Genomic DNA, 8839 nt, shown 5'->3' on the forward strand with positions numbered 1-8839 from the left:
ACAGGCTTCGGTCCAAACATAAACCCTTTTGCTAAGAGAAATAGAAACTAGAAAGCGTGCACTAGTTTCAGAGGATACTGACGTACGTATTTTGACGCATTTCCGCGTGATATGGAATTTTGCATGGGAAAAAAAATGTGGCCGTGGCTTTCGTATCTCTCTGCGATTCGATTGGATGTATAAAAGCAGCCGTTGGAATGGAACTAGCATTCGACTGACAGTTGAAGGGGTGGAGTTAACGGATGCCCCGCCCAAGCCATCTAACATACGTCATCTAAGATGGATAGTCATTACAGGGCGGAAGTGCATTTTCAGATTTTAACTCAAGATTATGAGGGCACAGGATTTTTTCAAAAAGAGAATGAGCCAGATTGATACATTATTTACAATAAACGCTGCAATACTTCATGGATTTTCTTGACATTTTTTATTTCACTGGGACTTTAAAGTCTTTGAAAGCAGGTCAGCCCCTCACACCACTGAGATGGAGAAGTGTCAGACTATAAAGAGATCCGATTTTTTCAGGGCGTGCAGTTGTGACATTGTGGCCCGTAAAGGCCCAGACATGTCACAAATGCGTTGTTTTGAGGAAAATAAAATCTCTCAACTCAATCCGGTTCCACTCCAGCGGTTGTGAGTTGCTTCGAGATTCGTTTTTTATAGACGACTCTGTCACTCCACATAAACATTACAAAGAATGCGTTACGCCCCTGAGCATTCCCCTGTGACTTTGAGCGATCCTATTACGTGGCTTTGGAGTTTTAATTGGCTGGGAGCTGTGGAACGCTGACGTGCTATTGGTTAAGGGATCGAGATTTGTGGGGTGGGTGTGGCGGAAAGACATGGTGTTGAAATACAGTGTGGTTTTTATTTTTGTGTATATTCCTTGGATCAAACAGAAGAGAACATTTATACAGAAAATGTAACCTTATCGATATTTATCTTTGGCAGGACAAGAATGTACGTCGCACTAGTTAAACGTGTTTCTGTTTTATATCATTTTTTTGTATGTATAAAGGCGTTTCGTATGAACAGAAAACAAACATAATATATAAAAATGATTAACAAAAACTCGATTTGCAACCGTGTTTCAGCAAATACCATCACAGACATCAAAATAATCATCTCACTTGTGTATGCAAATATTTCCCAATAAACCAATTTGAATAAGTTAACAGCTGACACAAAGATTATTCTGCATCCCGGCAGCGTGCTAATATTGCACATCTTGCTTTTTATGACACAGATAGGGGGAAATATGCAACAAATTAATTTCTTTCATCTTTTAAAGCTGCAGTGCTGAGCTGCGGGCTGGGTTGTATAATGTGACATGAAAAAGCTTACGGAAATGTATAAGCCAAAAATCTCTCTCTCTCTCTTTCTCCTCGTTCTGTCAATCACGATCCAGGAAGTGCCGTGTAAAACCCCGCAACAACTCGGACCCTGAACGATTGAAACTCACATCGAAGCCATTACCAAACCCAACCTGTTTCGCGGTGAGACGCTAAGAATGCCTTGAGTTTTTGAGAGGATTTTTTTCCTCTAGAGACCAGTTTGAACTTCAGAGCTCCAATGCTGTTTTTGATATGAGATCACAGGCAAAGTTACAATCTCCATATGTGCGCCAGGAAGCCGTGAGCCATGTTTCCATGGTGCCGTGAATCATTTCAGCCCTCACACACACAGCTTAAGCTTTATGAGGTGTCGGAAAAATGTGTGTGTTTGGATACTTACAACACGCCACGAATGAAGGAAAACGATGGTTTCAGGTGGATGGATCCAGAAGTCCTCAACATTCCGTCTAAAACGGCAGATCATGATTCACTCATTATCAATCACAACTGATTTATAAAAAAAACAATGGACGCATTAAAGAAAACTAAGTTGTTTCTCTTTCTTATGGGATTGGACATCTTAACATCGGCACAGAGCTTGCATAATATTTGTCGTAAAAGATTTTCGAAAAGTTGTCTCCTGTATTGCGTTCACACCTGAATTTGAAGGGATTCACTCCAGTTTCACTCTCCGATCTTCGCAGTGTGCATGTGACCCATGCTATCCGTTTCCTTCGGCCATAAGTAAAAATCGAATTTCAGAGGTAAAAAAATTGACGTTTTAGATGCCGTTTCTCGGAAACCTGCAAAAAAGCACAACAAAACAACTTCACGTCATGTGAAAAAAGACTGTTATAGGATTCGACTGCATTTATGTGTGTGTATGGGACCGGAGGGTGTAACGCCATGATTTCATTAGAAAGAATCGAGTCCAAAGTTTTAGGTCAACGTTTTGGCAAGACAAGGCGGAGCCCAAATTAAAGATTCACACATAAACACACACGTATCAAACACGCGGGACAACGTGAGCAAGAATACACACACATCCCGAAACGCCAAAAACTCAAAATAAAACGGCTTGTTTATTTTTTGTGCTGTAATTGCGCATGCTGCTTTTGATTATCAAAATCGTCAATCATGAAACACACGGCCTATCGAGAAGAAAAACAATTACAAGTTATGAATACGTGACAAGTTTGTTTCCCTGACAACCTCGTTTGAGTTTGGTCTGGTGGGGCTTAGGACGGGATGCTCATTTCCTGTTTTGGCATCTTTGCCATAGACATCTATTGTTTTATACTGACCTAATGGTGTTTTATATCCCTGAGCGCTAACCACACCCCTAAACCGAACCCTCATACAAACCTTTTGCATTCTGACATTTTCAAATAAGCATTTTTTGGTATGTCTAGCATTCGTGAGGACATTTAAGTATCGTCCAATTGTACAATCACACACATAAATATCCAAACCCTGTAAAAAAATATTTCTGCCTTAAAGATTTAATATCGGATGATCAAAATGGGTGTATAAAGTCGTTTCAATATATTATTTTAATTTATTGAACTACCTTATACAATTTGTATGAGTTAATGTGAAAACATATGTAACCATGACTTGTTGATCACATAATTCTTGACAGCATAACAGACTGTCTTTTTATTTGTTTTCCTATAGGAAATATACAACACAAGAGGTTACATCAGTGACAGGATGTGACATCATTCGATAACTTCCCACGTCCTGTGAGACTCAACAGAGAGGAAGCGTTGTATCCGTGTTTGGATTGGCTTGCTTCCCTCCTGCGCCCTGTGAACAAAAACACAGGACAGTTCTTTATACCTCAAAGTATGTATTTACTTTGAGAAAACATCAGTTAAAGATGCTGTGTGTACTTTTTTGGAGGGTCTTTTGAGAGAAATATAATATAATATACATACCTATCTTTAGAGGTATATAAAGACCTTACACAATAAAGCGTTGTGTTTTTATAACCTTTGAATGAGCTATTTCTATCTACACACAATGCGGGACCCCTTGCATGGAATTCGCCATGTTGTTTCTACAGTAGCCCTAAACGGACAAACTGCTCTACAGAACACATTTCGTAATTACGTTTTCTCCTTCGGCAAAGAAGAGAAAACGTGACATTTTAGTCCTGTGTCGGCCTCCTTTATGCTTCAAACGGGAGGGTTGGTTTCAATTTGCAACCTCACTACTAGATGTCGCTAAATTTCAAACATTGGACCTTTCAAACGTCTTCGTAATGTCATTCTAGTGGTGCTTTTAACACGGAAATTACATATGCATACGCATGCATGTTTTCTCTGATTAACTATTAATGCAACCAAAGCAGTTTCTCGATTTGACTTAGCTGGTTGTCCGTCAAATAAGCAGATGATGAATTTGTGTCTGTTTCCACAATAAATCCCAAATATGCGTTTCATGGGTTCAAGAGGCATTAAATGTATTCACACTCAGCAGAATCAGATTCGTCTTTACTGATGAAATAAGATTAAAGGTCGGTCGGCGGAATCTGCAGGAATGAAGCTTCAGATCACGGCATTAAAAATTAAACGCTGTAGAGAACGTGGAAAATGTTTTGCGCGATATACCCATGAATTTAATTTGAACATGCAATGGTTTTTCCCTGACATGTTTCACACCATTGATTTTCCTATTGCACAATCGCAATCCATAAAATCCCAACAATTACAATTCCTATCAACCACCGCACTTCCATTAAACCCCTTCATCACACCAAACAAGAAATCTGTACTAGATGTCATTTAACATTACTGTTACCCTAATGCAAATTAATCTCAATATAAAGTATATTTTACAGTGCAAAATAGAAATCTGTCCAAGCCTCCTGGGTAGCATGTCTCCCTGGTTGGAATCTTGGAAACAGTCGAATATCCAGGCCAGACGTGTACAGAACCAGCCAGAAAAAGATGAGAATACATGGAAAAAGTGGCCACAGAGACAAACACTTGGACACTTTTTCAGTCATTAGTTTTGTATGATGAGACATTTGGCTGGAGAAGAGCGGAGAACATCCATCCAAACCACAGAAGGAAGAGAGAGAACGAGAGAGAGAGAGAGAGAGAGAGAGAGAGAGCGAGCAGGTAGAGAAGAGGAGAAAATCACCTTAAAATTCGACACTGTTTCTATATCAGGCACAGAAACAAGTGCCCTAGATCATTCGAAGTATGTGTGTCTCAGGTGTTACAAGGGTCAAAGTATCACCTCCATTGATGTCTGAAAACCAAGCACAGAAAATCCTGATCCGAATGATTTATGAAGTCACTACCATTGCGTAAAATTCAACCAAATTACTGTTTGCACACACATAATAACCTCAAGACAACATCATGTTTTGGTTTATTGCATGTCTGTACACCCATCTAACAGGAGCACAAACGGTGTTTAAATATTTCTCCCTGCTTATTGTGAAATGCCGCTGTAAAGCTTCCTGTTGAAACAAAGACGAACATTGTTCATGTGGTTTATGTTTCCAATCTGTTCTCATGGCCCCTGGACTTTTTAAACTGATAAAGAGATTCAGAATAACTTCCTTTGGCACCTTCAAGGCAGGTTTATCAAGTCTGTCACTAAGGAAGGAAACAGTATATACAGGTATACAAATGCGGGCAAGGATATCTTGTTTGCATTCTTCTAAAAATATCAAATGAAATATAATTTAAAGCAGCAACGAGCCGTTTTTCGACCTTAAAATAATCTCTATAAAATTATTTTTTAGTGGTAGGACAACTCTTAACTGGACGTATTTTACTGCCGTAACGTGAGAATTCTTACAAATTAACCGCAAGTTTGGCAAAATCTAAAATAGTACCGAATCGCTATAAGGTATTCATGGCTGAAAAAAAATGTATTCATACAAATTAACCGCAAGTTCAATAAATCTAAAATTGAGAATCGCTGTGAGACTGTCATTGGCGTAAAAATGGGAATTCATACAATTCACATCCAGCTCACTAAAATCTTAAATAGTTACGAATAGCTATGAGACTGTAATGGCCGTAAAAAATTTGAATTCATACAAATCACATCCAGTTCGCTAAAATCTAAAATAGTAACGAATTGCTATAAGGTATTCATGGCTGAAAAAATATGTATTCATACAAATTAACCGCAAGTTCAATAAATCAAACATTGCGAATGACTGTGAGACCGTAATTGACGTAAAAAATGTTATTCATACAAATTACTGCCAGTTCGCTAAAATCAAATATAGTTACGAATCGTTATGAGACTGTAATGGCGGTAAAATGAGAATTCATACAAATTAACCGCAAGTTCAATAAATCTAAAATTGCGAATCACTGTGAGACTGTAATTACCGTAAAAATTTTAATTCATTCAAATTACTGCCAGTTCGCTAAAATCTCAAATAGTTGCGAATCGCTATGAGACTGTAATGGCCACCCTATCGTATTCCTTCATTTACTCATCTTGTTCACAATATTTGCCCATGCTAGCTTACATCTTAAAACGTAAACAAGATGGAGTTCTCTGTAGAGCCATCCACAAAAAATGCATCCGGATCTGGGCGGGACCTCCACATCTGCAAAAATGAGGTCAACAGCCTCTTTCTAATTTTCTCAAAAATTACCCAAGTCTGTTCCAGAATCTCCACAACCGACCGTTCCCAAACACATCTGGACCATAGAGAGCCAGAAATCGCTGCTAATCCATCCAGTTTTGCTTGGCTTAGAATATCGACCTCGATACTGCCAAAAACCATAAAACAAACGGTAGGTTAAACCCAAAATCCCCCAAAACAGACATCAGCATGCATAGACAACATGGCTGTGGACCAAAACCCGCTGTTCAGCCACTGCCTACTGGTAGCTGGCATCTAAAACAGCAGCGAACTGGCATGGACCCTTAAAAGTGATTGATTTAGACAGAGCGCATGAAAATATACATTTACATTTAGTCATTTAGCAGACGCTTTTATCCAAAGCGACTTACAGATGAGGAAACATTGGAAGCAATTCATGTCGCTAATACATGGGTAAAGTAGCTTTTAAGTACCGGTTGGATTATACAAATATTTTTATGAGCATTCACATCACTTTCCATCACAAATTCTCAACGCAATGCATTCTGGGATTGCTATCTTTTTTAAGCAGGCATAAGATGCTGCTGTTTAAAATACCCAAATATTGTAAGCGAAATAATTACATTGCTTAAAGTCTTTCGTTCAAGTGCACTTCAACGATCTCCTAAAATGCTGCCTAGGTAGATAGCTCACTAGGATTTGGAGAAACAGCATTTTTGCTAATGAAAGAGCGAAGATGTCAAAGATTCGCTCACATTTAGAAACATTATCAGATCATTGATTCGTGGAAATCTGGACCTGCCAGTAGCTGATAAGACCCTGAGACAGCTCGGATTTGAGCCCACATGGCCCCCTAGTTCACCTTCATCCCATAATGTGGATTTTACCAGTCGGAAGGCCGTGCCCGAGACATTCTCAGCGAGCCCCTGCTATTGTCGGCACCAGGGGATATCACCAGCTTGTCACGGACAAATCTGATATCTCTTTGTTTATTTCAGGTGCGCTCATTAAAATCTCCCCCGCCTACATTTCTATCTCTCCACTCCTCGGATTCTCGCTCTCTCTCGTCCCCGAGGGCTTCCTAATCTCTTCTATCTCAGAGACCATTAGCATCACAATTATAACCGTATTTAACCCTTTAACACGCAACACATTCTAGTGTCTGGAGGGAAATGGCAAAGGATTAACTTTAATATTTACGATTATGTTTGGTAATGATACGGCCACTTGTCTTGTATAGAAATACCCTTGCGGTGTTCTGTAATAAAGACACAAATCTCATGACATTAAAATATCTTATATTTAGAGCAAGCAATATATTTCATTGAACAAAATCCGTTTGACATATGAAACTCATCTTTACATCAAATCACTTCAAACTAACACTTCCATCCAGATCACGTTGTAAATCTTATAAAACAGTTTTCGACACTAGAGATTGCAGCCAGAAAGATTTTTGAGGAAGAAAGCATTCTTTGAGTTTATTTTTATGGTCTTAAGCTCTGTGTCCCGGTTCATTTTAAGCACAATAATCTCCGTCTTTCTCTCCGTAGCTGTCAAACCCAACCGTACCAAACCACGATGGCAGCTATTCATACGCTGAATAAACTTGACTAAAAGGGTTGTTCTTGAGGGAACAGAAGCTGACCTTAGCCTATGTCTGTGCATGAGGGAAATCCCCCCATCCTTTGTCTTTTAATGCAGTTTGCTTAATGAAATCCGTCCTGGGTTAATGAAATGAATCTCAGCTTCTATTCCATTAGTGTTCTTGTATCCCCACAGACTCCGCCCACTCTTACAATTCTCTAAATCCATGATAAAAGAAAAAACTAAAATACAGAAATAACCCTATCTGCCTTAGTTTCTATACGATTTTACTTAAATAAGTATAGTTTTAATATTCGATTTAGTTAAAACACTTGGTGTTTTTTTGCAGTTTGGTTTGAATTAAGATCAACAGATACGTATTTTTAGGTTTTTTAATATACATTTTTGAGTTTTCATGTTAACTTAAGTTTTATTTTTAGCGGTTTTGTTATGTTTCTGCCCATATATTATTTTAATTATGTATATATATATATATTTGTATTGCTAAGTTTATATTTAGTTTAGTTCTCATTGCTTTCCAGTTAGTAATTTTAGTGTCTCCGCTTAAACTGAATGAACAAACAAAAATAAGTTTATAAATAAATATTTAGGTCTATGTTTGGTTTCAAATGACAGAAATCTTTTCATAGTTTTAGTTTAAGTGTCCGCTTACTGTTCATGACTGTCTGTGTACAAAATATCCAGTTTTTGTCTCTCTCTCTCTCTCTCTCTCTCTCTCTCTCTCTCTCTCTCTCTCTCAGACAACATCTCCTTTTCGACTCTGGTTAACACACGAGGTAATTACACCATTCGGCTCTTAATGAATGGATTAAATGTGAAATCACTCTTCGGATACACGCCGGGTCCCTCTCCGTGACTCACAGGGTCACATGAGCACACCCAAACAGCCCTTCACGCTGACAGCACTTTCTAAAGAGCCCATTATTGGACTGGACCTATTCATTAGAGGAGGAGAGACGGGCTCGTCTGCAGCGGGAAGACAGGTGGGCCGACACAGAGGCGGAATGAAGCTGAATATGGTGAATATTGTCGGAGACAGCTGGCTGATGGACTGATAATGACCTGAGTGTGACTGTGTCTACCTCTCTCTCTCCGTCTGTGTTTTGGGCGATCACCTCTCCCTTGTTTGACCAAGGGAAGGTAAATTCTTTGTTTCCAGACAACCTTTAGGTTTATCTCTCGTGCTCTCTCTCTCTCTCTCTCTCTCTCTCTCTGGTGATGCCATTATGATAAAAGTCTGTCTTCCCTAATTGAGTTATTCATTAAACAGACACACAAACACGCCTGCCAGAAAGGTTTTTTTCTAGAA

The sequence above is a fragment of the Barbatula barbatula genome (genome assembly GCF_947034865.1).
Source record: "Barbatula barbatula genome assembly, chromosome: 13".
Lineage (NCBI taxonomy): Eukaryota > Metazoa > Chordata > Actinopteri > Cypriniformes > Nemacheilidae > Barbatula > Barbatula barbatula.